The sequence below is a fragment of the Misgurnus anguillicaudatus genome, chromosome 22 (assembly GCF_027580225.2).
Source record: "Misgurnus anguillicaudatus chromosome 22, ASM2758022v2, whole genome shotgun sequence".
In the NCBI taxonomy this organism is placed as follows: Eukaryota; Metazoa; Chordata; class Actinopteri; order Cypriniformes; family Cobitidae; genus Misgurnus; species Misgurnus anguillicaudatus.
Genome location: NC_073358.2, coordinates 52,956,639 through 52,980,748, shown reverse-complemented (window position 1 = coordinate 52,980,748; position 24,110 = coordinate 52,956,639). Strand labels below are relative to the sequence as shown.

General features: G+C 36.7%; 1 protein-coding gene across 9 annotated transcripts in view; it reads left to right on the top strand.

The window, feature by feature from the left end:
* tnca (tenascin Ca) overlaps positions 1-24,110 on the top strand; it is a 103,152-nt gene that overhangs the window by 18,816 nt on the left and 60,226 nt on the right. For all 9 annotated transcript variants that reach the window (XM_073860391.1, XM_073860392.1, XM_073860393.1 and 6 more), the window contains 3 exons: positions 1,223-1,378; positions 4,565-4,722; positions 16,259-16,368. The gene's annotated coding sequence lies outside the window, so the exon portion shown is untranslated. The remainder of the gene's footprint in view (positions 1-1,222; positions 1,379-4,564; positions 4,723-16,258; positions 16,369-24,110) is intronic.

The following is a 24,110-nucleotide window of genomic DNA, read 5'->3' as shown; positions in this document are numbered from 1 at the left end:
AATGCTGGTGTTGGCTGGCAACTTTTTAAAAAAGTGCGGAAGCGCGAGTGAGACATCTAGCCTTTATATATATCTATGGGGCCGAGTACCAAAACACACTTGTAGCCAATCAGCAGTAAGGGGCGTGTCTACTAACAAACATCATTGCCTGGGTTGCATATGTGTGAGGCGGGTTTATGAAAAGAAGGTCCAGATTCTATTGGGTTAGGGGCGTGTTTGTTTAGGTGATTTCAAATGTCAACATTGGCTTTCAGAGATCATGCACCCCGCCTTTAATAATAAAACTAAAATAACAGCCTCATGTAAAGCGTTCTGGGAAACAATATCTGAAGGAAAAAATGGTAAAATGTTGATGAGGATTTCTGGTTCTCAGAATGCTTTGCATGAGGCTGTTATTTTATAGTTTTATTCTGTAAAGACAAAGACTTGTTAATGTTTCATGTTCATTTTTGAACAAACTTTTGCCAGTAAATAACATCAATATAAATGTACAGTAAACAGTGATTTTTTAAGGTGTAGTATTGGAGTTATAAACAGTGTGACCCCTCTCTCCCCTATAGTTGATATAAAGATGATTATATGACATTATCAAGCATTGCTTGTAACTACAGCTATATGATCATTGAATGTCTTTAGATCTACAGATGATATTATTAGCATGATTAAACTGAATCAATGTTCATCTGCTCTGTGATCGAAGGTCAACACACATCATAACCTCAAGCTTCCAGATGGAAGACATTTTTTTCCTGAGGCTCTTTACACTTTGGAAACTTTACTAGCTTCACGCTGGGGTGTTTAAATGCATAACTGTGAGTGGTAATAGCCTCCATTTATCTTACAAGAGCTCTGAGTAACATTACTGTCGTCTTAGACAATCAGATTTAACTCTTTGCTGATGAATTATTGGTCTGAGAGTCTGTGTTGCAGATGATGATGATGTGTTTCCATTGTCCACAAAATCTTTAAGAGATTTCAAGTTATGGGCATGATGACATCATCGCTTTTTGGGATTGTAGAAAGGTTTTGCTTGTGCTATATATAACCCTTAATAACCCTTTTAACACATCTTTGTATCATTCACTTTTTCCCATTAAGCACATGAAATAATCAATTGAAGGAGATTTTTTTAATTGTTAAATTTGTTGATGTCATCCTTTTCTCTGAACTCTTGCTGAAAGCCTGGGGTGTTTTTATGATGGGAAATCTCTTTTGTCTGCAGATGCTGAGCTGGTCGGCACATTGAGATGATGATTTTTTTTGTTTAAAGTCAGTCTGAGACGGAGGAAGTGAAAGTCTGACTTCATGACTTCATCACTTTACAATTCAATCATATAAGACTCCAGGGAGGAAACTCATGAGGACACAGAAAATATGAGTAAGATCCTTTCTAAATAAAGAGCACCTAACATGCTTGTAATTCACATCCCATAAAACATATTTAAATATATTACTTAGAAAATACTGTATATATTTTATACATTATATGAATGTTTTCTTATTCACATAAATATATTTTACAATATGTATTTGTAATATTTGTAAAAGAATGCTAAACATTTATGCAGGTATTATACAGTACTGATATTTTATACTGAATGTATTGCAGTATGGGTTGTGTCTCAGACACACAAACACAGACACACACACACACATCATAGACGCATTGAACTGCCAGTGTTCAGTCAAATGACTTTTCCAGATGTTTCACCTCAGGTGCAGGACAGAAGAGCGTCGTTTTCATGACATGTTAATGTTGGCATCAAACAGCTCGGTCGGGTCAGAGTCGAGCCCTGGGCTGTGTTCAATAAACAATTAAATAAATCAGGTCACAGGAAATCAGAGCTGATCTGTGATCAGAATCTGTGCTGTGTAGAGCGCTTGATCAAATGTTATTTTTCACATGGAAACTGTAGGTTCAGTAATGTTTGATTAATTTAGGAAATGACTGTAATGGCTGTGAAAGTGGCTATGGGGTCAGCATCTGCATCCGTCTACTAAGGAAAATACATTTGCACTTGTATGCTAAAATGTAGTAGTTTATTTTGATAATTGTATTTTTGTGACTATTTGATTGCAACTACAAATTAAGTTTGTGATCACTATCCATCGTGCAGATCTTAACATTCAGCTTCAATTTTTACATCAGGTCTTTGAGTGTGAATTTTAGCGTACAAGTGCAGAAATGTATTTGACGTGTTTAACATTGCAGGGGTTGTGAAACCCATCAGCGGTAGCAGACGATTAGATGCGTGCGTTTAATGTTTGCTATATCAGCATTTATTTGGCAAATGCATTTCCATCTCCCATTATTAGCATTTTCTCTTTTTTATTAAATGTGTCGTTTCCATCACTCATTTCTGATGCGGTACTTTCAAATTTGAAAATTAAATTTTGATTTAAGCCTTCATAACTAAACTAAGTAGCACAATAAAACACAATAAAAACATGATAACATAATAATAAACATGTCTTGACAAAAAATTATCTTGTTTTGGAACCAAACTCTTCCAATACAGATATTACTGAGTAAGTCGCTTTCTTCTGAAGCTTTACAGATTGAAATGACGCTGAATTAAGTTTATGTTGGTGGAGATTAAATAAGATTTAGAAGAAGAAATGTGACTCACAAAATGAGGCTCAACATTGCGTTTTGCAATAATGTAATTTATTAAAGTAAGTATATAAACATGAATTTAATTTATAGCCACATGCTCTTATATAAAGACAGAATCTTGAATGTTTATTCATCACTGTCATTCTTATTCAATGCAAAGATGGACTAGATTTTAAGATTTCCTGAAGCCCCTGCTGGGATGTAGTAGGTGGTTGCTATGCAGTTGCTAAGGTGTTGTGAATAGATTTTTAAAATGTATGTGGTGGCTAGGTCATATCCCTAAAATCCAGACAGAGCTACGTGTGGTCATCAGACTCAAGATGGGCGTCAGTAAAGAATCTCTGAACTTCTTCATCTGACCGAGTGATGCTGTGAGCCAGGTTACCATGACAACCAAACATTTAAATAAGCTCCTTCAAAGGGGAAAATATTTGCTGGTTTTCATCTCGGTGACAATTAATCACAGGCTTTAGACGGGTGTAGTCAAACATTGGTTAAGAGTTACTTATCTGTATAAATCACTGTGTGTTTGTGAGAAAACTCTTGTTAGCACTGGATTACATCACTCAGCTTTTCAGTTTCTAAACTTACATTTTGCATTTGTTTTCTCAGTCTGGTTATAATATAGAGTAGACACAGAGAATCACAGCATACATCTGGGTCGTGTCTGTTGCCAATGAAGTACAATTTTAACTCATGAAGCAGCATAAAAGTTTCATATGACTGTGAAATTTCCTCTCTACCCGTAACCATAGCCATAGTGAAACTTAAGATGCTGTTTATTAAATATTTTCCTCTGTGGCACAGACTTCAAATCTCATTCACAGATTCAAATAGAGCCTGACAGGTTTAATATTAACAAAGACGTTTCCTATTGGTTCCTGTATGTCACGTGCTTGACTGTGTCTGGTCTTTACCTCACAACAGCGCTATCATAGTACAGAAAGACATAATACTGTTTGCAAAATATTTGTCATATATTTAGATTGAGCTTTTGGTCATTGTATGATTTTGTTGTATAAAAATAAAGCCTTTTAGTTAACAAAAACAATAGTGCTGCTGCTGGGAAAAGATTAATCACGATTAATCGCATACAAAATCTAAGTATTTTTTTGCATAATGTGTGTGTGTACTGCGTGTAATTATTATGTATATTTAACCACACACACATTCATATATTCATTTCAGATTTTTATTTATTTATATATAATATAGAATATATAAAATATATGTAAATATATATACACACATGTTAATGTTTCTTAAATACATATATACAAAACATAAATGTGTGTGTATTTATATGTACATAATAATTACACAAAGCACACACTCATATATTATGCCAAAAATAACGTTTATTTTGAATGCAATTAATTGCGATTAATCTTTTCCCAGCCCTTAAAAACAATCATCAAAACAGTTTCCATTTTTATATCATTTCATTTAATATTATACCTATATTATGTCTTTGCTGAATTTTTAAGAAATGATTTTAATAGACAGGCAAGGCTAACATTAAACCTGATCAGACCAGGACAGTAAAAGCTCAGACCACAAAAAACTAAATGACTAGATTTCTTTCAAGCAAAGCCACACTGAAGTTCAATCATCTGCTTAAACTAGGTCTGGTTTGGCAGAGGAGGGCATCTTGTATTTTTATTTGGCTGTAAATCAGTAAGTGAATTATTCATCTGTATTTTTCCATGCTCTTTATGACCTACTTGCACCAAATCTGTGGATTATATCAATACAGACTTCAGAGACAGAAAACTATCAACACACTTGAACGGGTTTAGATGAACACATGTAAACTCATTTACAGCCTGTAAAGAATTGATCCATGAGTATAAAGTAGAAATAATATATTGAACGTCCTGTCACTGAACTGTTTCCATTGGCTGATTACTTTACTGTATATTGATTGTCTGTATGACACTGTTACAGATTGAATAACTTCAGTTGCTGCTGATGGTTTTTGTTAAACGGCTCAGGATTTATTCACTGGTTTAAAGTTGCGGCCTTCAGTAACTTCAGGACTCGACTGGATTTGTCTGTCGTCTGAGCAAGAACACGACTCGTCTCCAGAGATGAGACACAAATCAGTAAGTGTTCACTGTAAACAAGACTCAACATCTACTGTACTGTATATACACACCACTGAAGATCTACAGATGTATTTATCATGATAAACCCTTAGAAGAAACTCGAGTAAACATCTCTCTCTCTCTCTCTCTCTCTCTCTCTCTCTCTCTCTCTCTCTCTCTCTCTCTCTTTCAATGTTTAATTAATTGATTGAATTTAATGCACCCTAATAAGTCAGTATAGTCAATGTTTTTGCTACAGTTTTTGTCTTTTTTTTGGCTACTGTGCCTTTAAGAGTTTAAGAGTATATAAAAGCCTCACCCACAAGGGAAATTAGTTCCCAGCAAGCAATTTTGGCTAAAATAAGGCAAAATTTGGGCTGTCAGTAAAAGTCTAATAAATATAGCCAAAGAATAGACGATGCGTATATGTTTACAACATGTAAAAGAAATTAACTTTAAACATCTGTTAACTACATGATGGAAAATTCAAGTTATTTTGGCAAAAATGGCATTTTACAATTTACCATGTGTACAAAGATGATGATTCAAAGTCCATTTCTTAATCTATACATTCACCCCTAAAGGGGGGGGGGTGGAATCACATCTTCATGTACTGACTTTGAGGTCAAATATATGATGCTAAAATGCTTTCCACTAACAATTTTATAGTTTTTAAACCAGAAATATCAAATTTAAGTGATTTTGTGCATAAAACAAGCAAAGAAAATTGCCAATGGGGTAAGCAAAAAAATCTTGAAAATTTTTCTTAAACACTAAATTAAAGAAAAATTAAAGAAAAACTTGTTTACCCCATTGAAAAATGTGATATTTTTGGTCTAAAAACTAAATTTATTTTCTTGGGACATGAATACACTGAAAAAAATTACTTTCTTACTTTGCATTTTTGTCTTGTTTTCAGTAAAAATATCTAAAAATTCTTAAATTAAGATTAATTGTCTTGATGAGCAAAATCACCTAGGAAAATAAGTCTAGTATTTAGACAAAAAATATGAACTTTAAGTAGTGCTTAAAACAAGAAAAAAATCTGCCAATGGAATAAGAAAAATTTTCTTGAAATAAGTTAACTTTTTTCATAAAAACTTAATTCAAGAAAAATGTTCTTATTCCATTTTTTGCTTGTTTCGCTTAAATTTTTTGGTCTAAAAACTAAACTTATTTTCCTAGGTCATTTTGCTCCTCAAGAAAATACATCTTAATTTAAGTATTTTAATATTTTTAGGTATTTTTACTGAAAACAAGACAAAAATACTAAGTAAGAAAGTCATTTTTTCTAGTGTATGTTATTTAGGCTAGTTTTTTTTTTAAGTTGCATGTTTTCAATGCAATAAAATAGTAATGTTAAAATAAACAAAACATTACAGCATTACATGAAGATTTACTTACATTGCATTAAAGGCGTTGATCATAACAGTCAATCACAGACATGACCGATGAGCACCTCATTGTAACATTTAAATGAGATATCTGTGTAAAAGCGTATCACTTAATTTTTCATTAATATGTAAAATAGCAATTTAATTAACTTTAAAACAATTCTTACTTTTTTTGTCAGTGTAGGCCAGTGAATATAGCATATATAAAAAGAATGGACGTTAACAATTATGATTACAGTGTGCCCACTGTGATGGCACCTATTATTCAAAATCCACTTTTACAAGTTGTTTGGACATAATGTGTGTTGGCAGTGTGTGAACACAACCACCCTACCATGAAAAAAATCCACCCGCCAATTTAACCAAAGCAGTCTCATTAGACATGCCTGTTGATTGTCTTATCAATGTGAGGTCACATTGATAAAGCCCCGCCCACTTACACTCTTGCATCCACCCTTAGCAAGTTGTACGCTGTCCACTAGATATTATTGTCTCAGACTGTATTAATCAGATCTATTTGAACTTCAAGTGCTCACTGTCTGTTTGAAAAGGAAGTGAGGAGCTGTAGCTCATTTGCATTTAAAGGTACAGATACTTAAACGTTTTTTGCTCCCACCCAAATAGGGTCATTTTGGATATGCTATAATAAATGATCTGTGCTGTGGGGTATTTTGAGCTGAAACTTCACAGACACATTCTGGACACACCTGAGACGTATATTACATCTTGTAAAAAAGGCCATAATAGATGCCCTTTAAAAAACATTGGTGGGTGATGCCTCGTATAAACTCATTTTGGGCAATTTCAACAACATATTTTAGGAGGTGGCTAATTCACATTCATCCGTACAACCACATTCATACGCTTGGTGTTGTGTGCTTGTTAGGAAGTTAGGGGTGGTTGTTCAAGAGTCCTCTACAGTAAGTCAATGATGTCCACTAGATAGTCAATAGATACCGTATGACCCGCATCTGTACTGTTAGTCTATAGGACGTTTATGTGGCAGTTTGATGATCCTCCAGGTGAAAAGCATCATCTTGTAAATCACATTAAAGCTTGTATTGAAACGATTCATGCATTAAAAGAGAGACTATCAGTAGTTTGATAAGGAAGTGTTAGCGTTTAGGTTTGAGCAGACGACACCAGCTGGATCTTGTGTTTGTGTGTTCAGTTTGTAATTTGTGTCTTTCTGTTTTGTCATCCAAATGACTTCTGGCTTGGTGTTAATCTCTGTAGCTTCTGTTGATTTATATTCAGGGGTAAAAGTGAGAGAGAGAGAGAGAGAGAGAGGCAGATTTTTTATTAAGAAAAGCCAGGAGAGGTAGAACGTGCTAGATTTCCTCATGTTTATAACATAACAGACGTTACATATCTGACAAACAGGTGTGTTTTATCTAAACTGTGTCCACTTTATCTCTATCTTCCTTCATTTCTTTGTGAACGCAGCAAGCGTGATTCTGAGTTTGAACTCTTGAAGGATTGAATGGTTGGATTAGTTGTGGTTGGGCTTGACTGATCTTGACTCGACCGGCCCGTGATCTGTGATCAAACTAATGATGGAGGAGATAAAGAACAGATGCGTTCACACACGGTGAAGGAAAGACTGAGTAATGGATTTGATTCTGATCCAGGATCTGCTCATGTATACATCAGACAGTGATGTTGCAGTTGTCAGGGACACATACTGTAGTTATGTTTAGGGTTGGTTTCAGTCTATTGTTATTCTTAGACATTCTTTGGCAAATGTGAGTCAACTAGCTAATCTCTTGTTGTGCGATGCATTTAAAAGTTATTGTGAATTGAAGAACATCTTTAATGTCTCTCATTTTCTTCATGTCAGCAGTACTTGAGCTGGTTGTTTGTGCAAAACCTGATGATGCATGTAAGAGCATCTTGACACGGTCAGCCATGTCAGTAAAATAAATGTTTAGTTTGTTTTCTATGCTAAATGTAATGTATATTAAACTGCACATAAAGTGTTGATGAGAATAATTACACAGAGCTTCATTGTTTCACGTTCAGTATTTATCTGTGTTTATGTAAAAATGAATAATTTGGTTTAGTGATCATTCAGATTGATGGATTCAATACATTTTCATAAATATTATTGTGTGTGCATTTACTATTGTGTGTGTTTTATGACTATTATAAGCTATATGGAAAAATCATACGTTATATAAGTAGATGCCTCATAGACTGACGGCTCAGCGTGGCCGCCATCTTGGATGTAACGATTAATCATGCAAATGCACGTTTTCTTAATGAATTACGATGAAATCCCGGCACATCCTAAAGCTAGAGGGCGCTCTCATGCAGAAACTCCCTTTGAACAAGTAGCATTACAAACACTATTCCAGGAAACGTATACAGGAATATTTATATCACTGTTCTTCAGATTGTTTCAGGTATTTTCATGATAATAAAGAATATTTTGAATGATTTTTATTTAACGAGTGTTGCTTTTTTAAATGCACGTTATAAACGACTCCGACTCGTTATGATTTAAGATTGATAAGGACTTCCTACTGACCAAATGCCGTAGTACACGCACAAGCTGTGCATGAAACACAGAACCGTAGCCCTGAGATTCAGAATCGATTTCAGACAGGCATTTTTTAATGGGACACGCAATTAAACGTTACAGCCCTAATGGTTCCCCAAAGTGCCCCACTGCATTTATTTCTACTAAGGAAGGTGTATCCCCAAACTACAATAATCATAACTCACAAATTTTTGCTGGATTTTCACACAGTTTGATTACAAGTAACATTAGATACGATGACATAATATTATAAATGGTAAAATTACCAAAAATTATTGTTTAATCTTACTTGTGAAAGGTAATCCCATGTGATCTGATATCAATACTGTGCCAGTTATTGCAACCGTAAGCTGCACAAAATACAAGGCATAGTCAGATTGAATCTGGTGCTAGCGTAGAGTGAGGGAACCCAACCAATATGGCGGCAACACTGAATTAAATTCAAGTACGTCATGAGGTGTCTACGTATATAATGTCTATGTGTACCGTATAACTGGTTATAAACAACTAAAATACAAATCTGTAACATCATGAACATGTGTATTACCTGACATGTGTGAGTACTTGGCATCCAACTGTTTTGTGCTACTAAAGATAGTGAATTTATTATCACTTCTCCAACAGTTCACAAAAACTTTGCCACGTAAAGGCTGGGGTATACATTTTTGACGCGTCCGCGCAGCTTTCCAAGTATACTCCCCGCGGCTAAACAACGCGGATGGCCACGTTCGACACTATACGCAATAGAAATGATTTCTTATTCAAATTATTACTCTACGAAGCCGTCAGGGCGGCACTGATTTGACGACATTTACAGTACATTAAAACATTACGATAGGTGAAGAAAAGTAACTGATCCACCATTGCAAACAGTTTAGAACAAACAACAAGACAACAAAGAACAGAAATCAAACAAATTTTGGGCTGCACGTGGACGGTCCACGCGGATGACCCTCCTGATGAGGAAAATGGCGTCATGCAGACGGCGCGCATATGCGGACGTCCCTAGTATACTTTCGGCTTTACGGTCCAGGGTCATTTGTATTAATCACTCTGTGAGAATAATGTGTATGTGCGCAGTTTTTCTTTACAAAGTAGCATCACCATCTACTGGCATGGCACTGATAATACAGCCTTTTTAAGTCATCTTTATGGATTAGTGTAAATGTGACAACATTTGAAAAACATTGTCATTTGTATGTGATTTTTTTTCCAATTTTTTTTACTACATCACTGGCATGTAAACATAGCCTTAAGCCATCTGCTTTATAGGTTAGAGTAGGTTAAGATGCCTAAATACTTTAAAGCAAAGGTGCCCAAAACTAGGTCGTAAAGGGCTGGTGTCCTGCAGAGTTCAGCTTCAACCCTAATCAAACACACCTGAAATATTTAGGTAAAGGGGGGCTGTCTGTAAATATTTGGCAGATTTGTTGTTATTGTATATATAGTTTTTAACTGGTCACAGAATTATCTCTGTGGTCTTAATGAAGGTCTTACTGAGCATACTGAAAACTCCCAGGTGTGCTGAGGCAAGTCTGAGCTAAACAATTCAGGTCACCGGCCCTCCAGGATCAAGTTTTGGGCACCTTTGCTTAAAAGACTATAAAATTAAAGGTCATGACCTCAGTGTTGTAACTCTTGGGTTTAGTGTGAAAGTAGAGATCATAGGTGAGGACTCTTTCTCTTTGTTCTCTGAGTTATAGCTGGGAAAGTGGGTGAATTTGTCTCATCATGTCTTAAAAATGTGCACAAATAAAACTGAATGTCATTATAAAATGTTTAATGATTTAAAATGTTGACTAAAAGCTACATTATGATGATGTTAATGAAGCAGTTTTGCTAAATGATCAGTCAGAGAAATGTTGCTCTCGGCTATTAAAGAGACAAATAAAATACAAACTGTGTTTTGTCATGCAAGAATGTTAATTTAATAGCAGAACAACTTTACACAAAACTGAGAATAGGGCTGCATAATGATTAATCGCGACTAATTGTTTACAGAATAAAAGTACTTTAAATCATATGCTTGTATATTGTGTATAATAAATATGTATGTTTAACCTCTATTTTTTTCTTAAAATTATACATGCATGGGTGTGTATATAATTATTATACACAGTACACACATATATGATGCTAAACAAAAATGTTTATTCTGCAAATGATTAATCACGATTAATGATTGGTCGCGATTAATGATTAGTCACGATTAATCATTCTGCAGCCCTAACTAAGAATCGGTTATGATGCAAAACAGAAGTGTATGGTAGTTAGATGGTGAATCTGTTTAATGACAGTAACTCAACAAAAGTGAAGCAGCATTTAGTGGTCACATATTAAAGTCATTTAGCACTGAACAGACTATAAAAGCGATTTAAAGCGGTCAGCAGATGGGTGTTTTAGTGATCTGCTCACTGTTCTTCTTTTATAAATATTTATACCTACATCCGTGTAGTGTTTTCTCTCAAGCCTTCTCTCAGTGTAAAGGTATGCAAATGACAGTCCAATCTAAATACAAACTGATGTCTTTTGTCTGATAAACAGTGGCAGTCCAGCCAAGACTACAAACTTTTGATCTTGTATGTTTATTCATCTAACAATGTCACACACAAAGTACACACAATGTCTCATGATCTTGGAGTGGTACTTTAAAATGGACCAGTACAAATGAATGTACTTTTTAAAGCTTTAGTTTACACACTGATGTGTACAAAGTCAGCGTAGGCTTTTAAAAGGCGGATACTGTTGACAGAAACTAAATCCCATCTCGGGGTCTTGAACTGAAAGCTGAGGACAAAAGACAAAGACAGCATGGAAAGTCAATCACAGGGATGCATTTAAATGCGCAGGTGAAGGTTTTCTCCAAAGAAGATTTGGCAGATTGAAAGGAAATAATCCTGATACTGCTTTAATAATCCAGGCTTGTTCCTGGAAACTTACTGCTGTTTCTGCCCTTAGGAAAGTTAACCATGGTTTTACTACAGTTACAGACAATAAAACCAAAAAACCAGGGGCGTTGCTAGATATAAAGCTGTACTGGGACATGTGCCCTTATTAACTTTTTCTTAAAAGCCTGCTGTGTGCAGAACAACGCTTGCTTAACTCACTTTCCCTACACTGCAACAAAATGAAATTAAACATGTATGCATTTTAAAATACTAAGGTTCTCAGATATATAGTTACTGCTAACTGTTTATGTAATGTCCTTAACTAGTAAATTAAATATTCATTTCATATCTGAAAGATGTGGTCTCAATCAAGTACTGTCACCTGGAATTCTGTGTGTGCGGCTGCATGGATTGCCAGATCCACATAATAAAATCAACCCAATGGTTATTAAAAACTAGTCCAAAAGCATCCTAATGAATATTCACAATATTCATAATACTACATTGCAATGCATACAGATTTGTTTGTTTTTTTGTGATGTGATCATCAATGTAAATGAATACACTAACAATTAAACTAAATGGTTAAAATTAAAACTTGAGATTTGTACTGGGGCACAGCAGATTTACACTGGGGCACGTGCCACAGTAAAAGTGGTCTAGCCAAAAACTGTGGTAAACCATTTTGCTTTAAAAACCATGAATAAATCATGGTCAGTGTAGTAAAACCATGTCAGTGGTAATCAATAAACAAAAAAACATGGTTATAAAAAAGGATGGATTTGTACAACAACCGTTTAACTAACCCATAGTTAATGATACTCATTCAACAACTTAACCTACTGTAAATGATTAATTGGATTAACTCAATAAAATTGTGGGCAGGATTTCCATCCAATATGAATGTGTACCTCTAACTCATAAAAAACTGCTTTACACAATAAAAATGTATTGAGTTAGTCCAACTCAATTTAAAGTAGATGGTTGCCTCAACACATATTCTGCACGATGGTAACTAAACAATTTGAAAAAATATAACACAAACGCTTCTACGAATCAATAAGATACACGGACATTAAACACTGTTAAGTATTTCTCTTGACCTAAAAATGCATAAAATAACACTTAATTTAAAAAATTACTCTCCAAAAGCAGTTGCATGCAAAGCATGCTGGAAAATTATTTTTCCAGAACCCAAACTCAAACTAATTGTGTTAATGCAATTAAAAAGAAATCAATAAATTATAGTACATATTTATTTTGTGTTAGACTAATTAAATATATATACTTGTTGCTCTTGATGAGGTATTTTAAATTAATTGAACACAATTTTAATGTGTCATTTCTAAGAAGGGCTTGAATCATAATTATTAAGACACAGAAGTCTTGATTTTTTATATTTTGGGGGGAGGATTTTGCATTTCTATTGTTTTTCTGGACTTTTGTTAACCTCGTGTCACCTCTTTAAATGATGTGATAGACAGAGAGTGAGTCAAAGATTTCTTATTGGCTGGTTTATTAATTGATTTTTTTGTTGCATCACCTTACGAGTGACCTGTTTTCATTATATCATCAGGTATATAGATTGTGTGAATTATGTTATCTTATTCATTTTGCCTTGTTATGCAATTTGACATTGAAGCTTCATCATTATCATTGGCAGAGATTTCCAGAAACTACCGGTTTCATTTTTATTGAACATCAGGCATCCAAATAAAGACTTAGATCCGTAGCCAACCAAAATCTAAAAAAACAGTCGTGGAGCATTTGAGTGTTTAGATGAGACATTCCATGTTCGGAAAACATTCGCATCTGTTTTTCTGCTAGCATCACAAAATGGCTCTCAAAAAGAAATTTCTTAAGCAGACTTAATTGGATTGACTCGACTTTACTGAGATAAGTCAACGATTAACATGGTTTCAATTACATTCAATTTCTCGGTGCTATTTAATTGCTGTTTCAGCTGTGAGTTTATTGATTCCAATAAATTCATGTGTGATTCCAATTACACATTTGCCGTCGTTACGTGACTTCAACCAGTCCTCATAAAAATAAAGATGTGTTTATAAGTTATTGTGTTGATACAGAAGTGGAAAATGCTTCACTGACACTGACGTACTTTATTGTTATTTTTAGAAATGTTTCCAGGCTTTTATTTAACGGATAGTTTACTTCTTAGTCAGAGTGAGAATGCGGTAATCTGTCGGTGTGGATTTTCTCTTTAATGTTTATACGGGTGGTTTCCCGGACAGGTCTTATCATAGTCCCAGACTAAAATGCATGTTTGAGCTGCCTTTATCTATACATATTTTACCATGTATCAGTGCCATTGTTTCGTTTCAAGAAGCACACCAGTATTGTTTTTTGTAAGGTATGTTTGTAATAAAATGTCCTAATATAACCCAGGCCGAGTTCTGAATTAAGTGAAACGCTGTCTGGGAAACCTCTCCATAATGTTTATATAGTTTGACTTTAGGAAGCATATGTGAAGTTACCGTAGGTGTCAGTCAACAAACGAGTGATGAATAAATACAAACATAAGATTTATTTCTCATGGGAGCGCTGCTTACCAATATAACACTAGAAAGACTTGCTAACATCTTTAAGTGGTTTTTAGTGCATTCAGATGTGATTGTTAAATTCTTCTAGGACATCATTAAGACATAATCATGTCTAATATGCAATATGTTGTTGCATATTAACCAAACAAAGACAAAACTCAAGTCTTTCTGTTAATCTTGTTTTTAGCTCAAACGTCAAAGGAACTTTAATATCCTGATCATCACATACTAATTATTTGACTATTATTCTTAGTTTTATGCATGATGATACGATTTATAGATGATGTATTTTCAAGAGCAGATTTGGTGACGTTAGAGAAGATCTGTATGTAACATAATACGCTGAACATTTTAAATTTCATCTCAAATTTGTTTCATCTTTTTTTGCTTCAAAAAAAATACCTGCCCTACCACCAATGCATGCATTTTAATGAGAGACTAATGAAGTGAATTGTACAAAAACATACGATTATCATAAAAACAATAATGAAACCCCGCCCCTAACCCTACCCTTAACCCCAAAGTCACAGAGATATAAGCAAATCATACAAAAATTTATGAATGTGGTCGTATGAATTAAAATGAATTAGCCACCTTTTAAAATATGTATGCATTGCCATAAGATAGGGCTAGCAAATCAGTGACTGATAAAAAATATTTTTATATCGATCTAACAGAATGATATTAATATTATTATTTTTATTTCAATTTTTGAACAATGTGCAATTAAGAACATGTTACAAGTAATACAGACACAACTAATAACAAAAGATGAGGACTATGCAAACACAATACTGATTGATCAAGCATGCAAAACAGTGTTTTGGCATACAGCGGTTATAGTCTACTAGTAGTATAATATTCATGTTATTGATTTTCACATAGGGATTGCACATGAAAATACATTTCAAACACACATTTAAAGTATGCTGTTAATATTTGCATCACTGTCTCATCCACCTGCAATCAATCAAATGTATTTTTACCTGCAGTAGAGATGATTAGACATATCATTATGATCAAATGTTAAAATCTGTGAATAGATTTGCTGATTCAAAGAGTTAATTTTTTTACTCAACATCAGTTCCTAACATGAATGTATGTTGTGATGTTTATCAAATTATTAGGAAATCTACAGCCTCCTGTTCCAGTAACTTGTTTAAAACGTTTCATTTCTGTGCACTGCTTTGATTTGCTTTAGCTCTTAATACTCATCCTGTTAGACATCTTCATGTTGTTTTGTAAATAGGAAAGCAATTCATTAAAAAATGCACGAGCTCAACAAACACATCTTTTTGAAAGTCTTGCGTACCCTTATATAGAAATTCATGGTGAAGAATCTTCCAATGCTCTTTCACCTTAAACCTTTTCATAAGGATGTGAAGTCATGTTTATCTGGTTTATTTGGTTGATGCTAAACAAGTTTAAAGTGAAGTTCTTCTCAGGAACATCTTGGGTGGTGCTGATGTTGATGTGAGATGATCCAGCACACGATCACTGATTCACTAGAAAACCACCCCACACGAGTAATCACATTGATGAAGTCACATTTTCATGATCTTCTAGTAGAAATTAAGGCTAAGAAAGAAGAAACGATTGAAGCCTTCAGACCAGATTGATGCTTTATCCATTTTAAAGTACAAGCGTCTATGATACATATGGCCTCCATACATCTGTCTGTCTGTCTGTCTGTTTGTGTGACTGTCCCTGTTGGGTCGTGTGTACTGTATCTTTACTGTCACGCCTGTGGATCTGGAATCTGTCAAAGAAAAATACCCACCGGACCGTCTCGCTGTTTCGATTTTTCAACAGACACAGTTTGTGTAATTTATCACTGTCTGGTGCCCTCTCTCCATCTGTCACAAAAACATCATAAATACTTCATGTTTCATGCTTTTCAGAATCATTAAAATACTTCATCTGCTTTATACCTTACATTGTATAACAAGACAAGAAGTTCTTGCACTATGAATGTTGTTCATAAAAGTCACTTTGAATAAGTCAACAGGTTATGCAAGAGTCCTTTTATTGTTGCTCTGCTTCTGTTTCAGGAACGAAGCCCATTGTTGCAAAAAGAAAAACTGAGCTGTTAAAGATATCTTATTGGTCTTATTGCTGGTAAACAATCAGATATGCAGGATGATTTCAATGTTGTTGTTTATTTTGCAGGTTTCTTCTATGATAGTTGATGAAGTCAGAGAGAGTTTTGGGCTGATAGATCTCCATACATGTGTAAAGCTCTGTCTGGTACTCAGAAGAATCACCGGCTGAACCGGAAGGTACATTGGCTGATATCCCAGATTTGTTCATGTTTATGTCAGGAGTGACAGATCTGCTGTGTGTCAAGCATGTTGAACATCTCACAAAGTCAGCGTTGAATAATCTTTTATATCATTAAGGTCAAAGGTACATTTTACAGTATGAGGTTTTTGGCAAACTCAATGTTGAGACACCAGATTGTTCTGAATTATTTGATATTCTGTCTCTGCATTACCCACAAGTCTCAGTTAAAACATTTGGTTCATTCTGGTTAAGGGTGTGTTTAAACCTCACACTGTGCTTAAACCCCGGGTAAAACAGCACTATCATTGATTAAAGCATGTTTTTGTGTGTGGAGACTGGGGCGAGTTGTCACACATTTTACTCCAGTAAATATTTCTCAGTGTATAGCCCTATTGAGGCAGTAGTTGTTTCTAAAAACATTTGCATGCCTCCGTGATAAAACTCATGCATTTGTATGAAGATACATTTGCGGTAGATGTGTGAGTTTATAATTCATAGCACCTGGAAATGCATGTGTGATTAATTACACGATCATTCACGTGGCCCGGATACTTGATAATATGTATATGGAATATTGTTGTGTAATAAATACATTTTAAAATTGTATTTAGCACTTGATGCTGCTGACCAAGGCTTTGAACCGGTTCACAGAACAAAAACAAAAACCAGAAACTTTTGATCTTTTGCAAAGAACAGAAATGAAACCAGAAACTTAAAGAAATATATATGTTCCGGAACAGAATTGTTTATTTAAAATAATTGTAACCAGTTAATACCGTTATTTTTTTCGTTCTTTGAAAGATTTCTGTCTAATATGACTCGGTGAAGTTCACTTGCAGCCGTCATTGACTCATTGGAGAAATGAGAAGCTTGCCACCAGCAAGTAGCCAAAGTCTCTAATGCTCAATTGTAAGAGGTAAATATTGTAGGCTACCAAGGATCTTAAGATGTTTGTCTTTTTAATACTAATTAGTGGTGTAACGGATCGGAGTTGATCCATGATCCGTACAGATCACGACTCACGGTTCGGCTCGCTTGCGATCCGCGGATTAATATGCTAATTTAAATAGGGTGAAAGTTGATCATTTGCACGTGTTTCAAAGCCTTGCAAATTTTAACACTTAAGTGATTTTACACAATTTAACTGCAAAAAGGCACTAAAGTGAGCAGTTTTCTGTACGCACAGACGCACATGCGGTTGAATTTGTCCGGTCCAACTCCGCCCTTCAAAGATCAGAACTCTTGATGTTTAACCTTGAGAGAGAGTTGCACTACTGTGTCTCATACTGTAGTCCATTAAAATACATTTGGCGAATAAAGCACTGAAAAACAATGTAATTTTCACTTTATGTGGAGCGACTGTTTATGCTGCATCTTCTTCCCGAAGCACTGTTTGGAATTCGTCCTCTGTCCGTGTGTGTGTGCGCGTGTTTAAGTGCACTCAAAAGTGCATACATGGAGAGACGCGTTTCAAAAAGCAAGCAAACAATCTTTCTGTTCTGGACAGGACACATACAAACAAAATTATCTCAAAATTTTTTTTCTAATATAAACATTTGTTTAAGTTGTTTGCCAATAAAAGACATGGCAGAAATTGTCCTTGTCTTAAATTCATGTATAATGCTGAAACAAATGTAGGCATGTCAGAATTACAGTTATGCCGCTTACATAATGTAGCCTTTTTTAATGTTTGATGAAGATAGAGACTTAAGGAAAATTATGTAGAATAATAATTTAAGTTTAACGTCCTAAGGATCAGCCTACTTATTTGTATGTCCCACAGCTGACATGGAACGTTATTAACCGGTTTGGGAACTTTATTTTTTGTTCTAACCAGTTCAGGAACGTCAATTTTAGGGTTAAACTGAAAACCGGAAACGTTAAAATACTGTTTCTGTTCGAAACGAACCAACTAGGAAAAAATCTGGTTCAAATACATATTTTTAACATTTTCATGATTTTCTTCTCTTTATTTACATCAGTTCCCACTTGCTGTAGAGTGATGAAAGATAGTGCTCATACTTCTTATCATTTTAATTATGAAGATGTCAATGCATTCAAAAAATGCATTCAAAAAAACAGGCTTGATGCAGAATAAATGCAAAGTGTGTGACCATACAGTGCTTTTTTTAGTGGCCTAAAGTGCAGAATGACTTTTACATTGATCTTCTTTTATAAACTCAGGGATGTGGATTCAGACGGCAAAATAAATTACCACACGCCCTTGGTGTTTGTCAAAAAACAGACGGTAATTCGGCTAAGGACTTTTTACACTATTGGTCAGAGAAAGACACTAAAGACGGCAATAAAATCACTGAATACCCCCTGTAAATCATGAAAATACCTTACAGACAACAATTACTGTCAGAATAGGGCTTATGTCTATTTTAAACTTTTAAGTTCAGTCTATGTGTCCACCAAGTTAAGTGAACTTAAATATACAAGTTTTTGGGAGACACATTCCTAATTTAATTGAGGCAATGAGTTTTCTCATTAAAAGTAGTTAGTTGTTTTCAGTGTAGGTCTTGCATGCCACGAGGTCAAACTACATAAGTGAAGCACATGGTTTTATCATTTCATGGGCCGTCAATGGAAATGGTGTCTGTTACGTCCAGCTGGGCATGATGCTTTCATGAGGCTTTTACTCAGAGAAATATTTAGACTGTTTCTCTACTGCAACATGGCCAATGTGTTTGTTTTTAAAAAGAAATGACTACACTTGTTTATTCTCTTAATCAATGTCAAATTCATCATGTTATGACTCAGAGGTGTGCGAAGTTAATGATTTGTTGTGACAATGGTGTGGATGGGGATGCCGGCCGGGTAACATAACAGTTGTTGCTTGGAAGTGGAATTGTACTAAATGGTTCATTTATTATCAAAGCATATACTGTATGGTGCATCTTATGGTGTAATATATTGTTGGGTACAGTAGTCATCTGGGTTGTTAACATAAACCTTCTGATACTTATAGTCTGTGTGTACTTTATAATGTATTGAGTTTTATTATGGAGTAACATCTTGTTTGCTTTATAAACTACAGTATGATGTCATTTCTCAAAGGTTAAGTTTTTGGACTCAGAGGTGTTGATGATGTTTATAAATTGACAAACACCTTGTGAGGATATGAGAGCTCTGATATTAAAGACATGTGTTTATAAAGTGAAGTTTGTGACTGACATGATGCCCTGATCTTCAGCTCTGTGGGGTTTTCAGCATCTGGGTTGTGTATATGATCTTAACAGCCTCCGTCTTCATTCCTTTCCACATCCACTATGGAAAATAAGCGTGACCCTGTCATGCAGGTGTGGCCAATTGGCTTTTATTGGGTGAGCCAACGGGAAGCGTTTGGCAAGCGATGATTACAAGCCAAAACAGAATGAATGCAACACACCCTGTAATCCATCCATACACATGTTCCTTCAGATCTGAACACATTCACATTAAACTATTATTCTAACTTTCTCCATGAATGGACTTTAACTGATGCCTCATTATCCTTTATGAAGCAATAAAGGTGCATTTATCTTTTATCTATCTGAAGAGCATTTAACATTTTGTCAAAGAGATATGACAGCCATTGTCCTTATATTGAGGACTATTAGATATTTGAGATAGATATAAAAAGAATTCATGTAGGTTCAAGAGTATTAAATATCTTTGAAATGATTACTAAACAAATCTTTCAGCATGATGCCTTAAAGTAAATATAGCCTTATTTTAATTTCAAGTTTGAATTCAGATTTGGACTTTGATATTTAAGTGACTTATAGACTGTAAGGAGATGTGTTAGATGTCATTTAAGTCTGGGATAACTTTGTTAGATTGAGTTTTGCAGATAGTTCACACTCTTAAGCCTGGAGTATTTTCTGTTTATTTATGTGTATGCACACGGTTGAACGCACAGCCTTGCAAAGTATAGTTTATTTGACTTGTACGTGTACAAAGACGTTCGACACATGCACATTGTGACAAAATGCAATGCATCTCCTGGGCTTCTATGACAAAATGTCTGCTATGTCAATCGTTATCGAAGCTAGTTATTTTAGTTGGTAAAGTTTTAAATATTTATATTTTTCACAAAAAAATGGCATCAATTGTCCTCAGAAGGTCTTTATTAACCCTCTGGAGCCGTGTGGATTACTTCTGTGAATGATGGATGCACATTTGTGCTTCCAATCAGAAGCACCATTTACTTCCATAATAAAGCTTGAAACAGCCATGACATTTTCTAATTTTACTCCGAAAACAAAAATGATGTCATGTGCACTTGTATGCAGACCCTCGTGTACGCATAAAAATGGCCAATATTTCGGCCTTTACAGTACAAAAATCAACATCAGAATTAAAATCGTATCCTCTCAGAATCTTTTAACTAGTGAAGCACCAAAATGAAAATTCTAGGCCAAAATTGATACAGAAAATTCTGGATGAACTTGGCTCAAAACTGAAACCCAAAAAACAATATTTAAAAAAGTTTTTGTATAATTATTTATAAATATTAGATTTTTTAATATAATTTATTTAATAAATCTCATACCAATAAAATAGTCAATGTCGTAGTTGTCATGTCTCCTGGGTGATCTGTGGTGTGTGTGTGTGTGTGTGTGTGTGCGTTTGTTTATTACCTGTTGGTGACAGTTCCTCACGTGTGCACTTGCCCCTCCCGCTCGTTTCTGTAATCATCCGCCAGCTGTGTCTTGTTTCCTATCTCTATTTATAGTCCTTTGTTCTGTCTCCCGTCACGCGCTCATTGTCATGGTTGTTCATAGTCATGCGTCCAGCCAAGTCTGTTGTTCGTAGGTCCTGTCGCTCTTTTGCTCTTGTCTCAGGTCCAGTCGCCGGCATTCGGATGCCTGCATCTGCCCTGGATTCAGCCGGTGTGTGACTGTGTTGTTGTCCTCAACTTAACTCTGTCCTGTTCTCCGGTACAGCTAGGTTGCCTCGCCTTTAGGCAGTTCACCAGCCTTTCCGGTTCTCTGAGACTTTCTTGCAGCAAAGTGTGGATTGCCTTTTCCTTCGGATTTCCTGCCGTCGGTGAGGATTACATTGCTGGACGCCGCGTGTGGTCTCTTTCTTCTCCAGTTGACTGAGGATTTATCGTGTTCGTCTTCCCTGTCTTTCTCCTCTTTCTTCTAAATAAATATTTCCTTTATTTCGCATGAGACTCGACTCTGAGTTTTCCCTGACAGAATGAGCGCATCACTGATGGAGTCTGCGAATTTAGAGGATTCTGATCCAGTGCATTCTGCCCTTAATCAGCAGGGAGCGGTTATCACTCAGCATTCATCGCTGCTCACTGCGGCAGCCAGAAACTTCCGCACTTTGTCTGAACAGTTTTCGGAGTTAAGTATCCGTCAAGCAGTTAAGTAGCCAGATCACCCAGCCGGTTGGAGGGCAACCTCTTCCTACACCCAGTGGGACACTTTTCAACGCTGAGCGCGAGCCACACGCGGCGACTCCTCCCACCTTCGACGGAGATCCCAACACCTGCCGGGCCTTTCTGCAGCAGTGTTCCCTATTTTTCGCCCTCCAGCCCCGGAGATTTGCCGACCGCTACGTCCAAGGTAGCTTTTGTTTTGACTTTACTCACCGGGAGGGCGAGGGAATGGGGAATGACTGCTTGGGAGGCCAAGGCCCCAGCACGGCTTCGTTTGAGGCTCTCGAGGTGGAAATGCTGAGTCTTTTGATCGATCCCTCCGAGGCGACATGGCGGCAGCCGAGCTGGTGAGGCTACAACAGCGAAGATCATCCATCACGGATTACGCCATCTCATTTAAAATGCTAGGCATCACCACTGGGTTGAACGATACGGCGCTTCGGGTTCAGTTCCTCGAGAGCCTTAACCCTTCCATCCAGGACGAAGTCGCTGCACGGGATCCACCTACATCTCTAGAGGCTGCGATCGACATGGCGTTGAGGATCAAGTCGCGACACCATCAGCGTGATCTCAGCCGGTCGTTTCGCCAGACCGCTTTTTCATCACCATTACCTGATACAGAGGAGCAGATGCAATTGGATAAGCTCCGCCTTACCGCCGCTGAGAAACAGCGTCGCCTGTCAAGTGGTTTGTGTTTATACTGCGGTAAGGCGGGGCACGTCGGCGCTTCATGTCTGGTAAAAGCTACTGCCCGCCGATGATCTCGGGAGTTTCGGTGGGCGTGTCATCTCTCAAACCTCCCGTATTCTCCCTGTCATTGTGGTTTTTAATCAGTGTAACTTCCAGTTGCAGGCTGTGTTGGATTCCAGGGCAGAGGCGAGTTTTCTGGATGCTGGTTTGGCTGGATCCTGGGATATTCCTGCTATCCCTTTGTCCTCTCTTCTCTCTGCCTGGACGTTAAAAGGACAGCACATGGCTATGATCACCCATCGCACAACCCCTGTGAGTTTGTTTGTTTCTGGCAATCATCGTGAGGAAATTGAATTTTATTTGTTGGATTCATCCCAATCCTCAGTCATTCTAGGGCATGACTGGTTGTCCAAACATAATCCTCACGTTGATTGGCAGAACAGTGTTGTCTTGTCTTGGAAGTTTTCGTGTCATGTTTCATGTCTCGGCCCGGCTCCTTCTGCTTCTTTGTGTTCTACTTTTCAGATTCCTGCTGCCGATCTCTCGGGGGTCCCGGCGGATTACTCTGATCTGCATCGAGTGTTCAGTAAGGCTCGGGCCACCTCCCTACCTCCTCACCGGTCTTATGATTGTTCCATTTGGTATGTATCAAAAAGGGCGATGAGTGGAAGACAGCCTTTAATATACCTTCAGGACACTGGGAATACCGCGTTTTACCATTTGGGCTTTGTAACGCACCTGCTGTCTTCCAAACTATGGTAAATGAAGTGCTGGGAGACATGATTAATAAGTTTGTTTTTGTGTATCTCGATGACATTCTCATCTTTTTTCCCTCCATGGAGATACATACCCAGCATGTTCACCTAGTGTTACAATGGCTATTAGAGAACCAGCTTTTTGTTAAGGCGGAGAAGTGCAAGTTCCACAAACAGTCGGTTTCGTTCCTGGGTTTTGTTATTGCCGAGGGAGAGATTCGTCCCGATGCCCCGCGAAAGTTAAAGCAGTCGCCGATTGGCCAGTACCCGGCTCTCGTAAGGAGCTTCAACGATTTCTGGGTTTCGCCAATTTTTACCGGCGTTTCATCAGAAACTTTGGTCAGATCGCTAAACCTCTTACTGCTCTCACTTCCACTAAGCTGCATTTCCGATGGGATGGAGAGGCTCAGGAAGCCTTTGATAAGTTAAAGTCCTGTTTTATCTCTGCTCCGGTTCTCTCTATTCCTGATCCGGCTAAAATTTGCCTGTTCAGTCTGTGCTCGTAGTAAAGCATCCAATCAACCCCCGCTGGTCTGCTCAAATCTTTGCCCATCCCTTCCCGCCCCTGGTCACACATAGCTCTTTTTTTGTCACTGGGCTACCGGCGTCTGATGGTAACACTGTCGTTTTGACTGTGGTGGATCGTTTCTCCAAAGCGGTTCATTTCATTCCCTTACCTAAGCTTCCTTCTGCCAAAGAGATGGCTCAGGTTCTGATTAACCACGTTTTTCGGTTGCACGGTCTTCCGTCTGATGTGATTTCAGATAGGGGTCCTCAGTTCATCTCTCGGTTTTGGCAGGGGTTTTGTAGACAGATCGGCGCCACGGCCAGCTTGTCTTCTGGTTATCACCAGCAGATCAATGGGCAATGTGAACGGGCTAATCAGGATCTCCGTCGAACGCTTCGCTGTCTG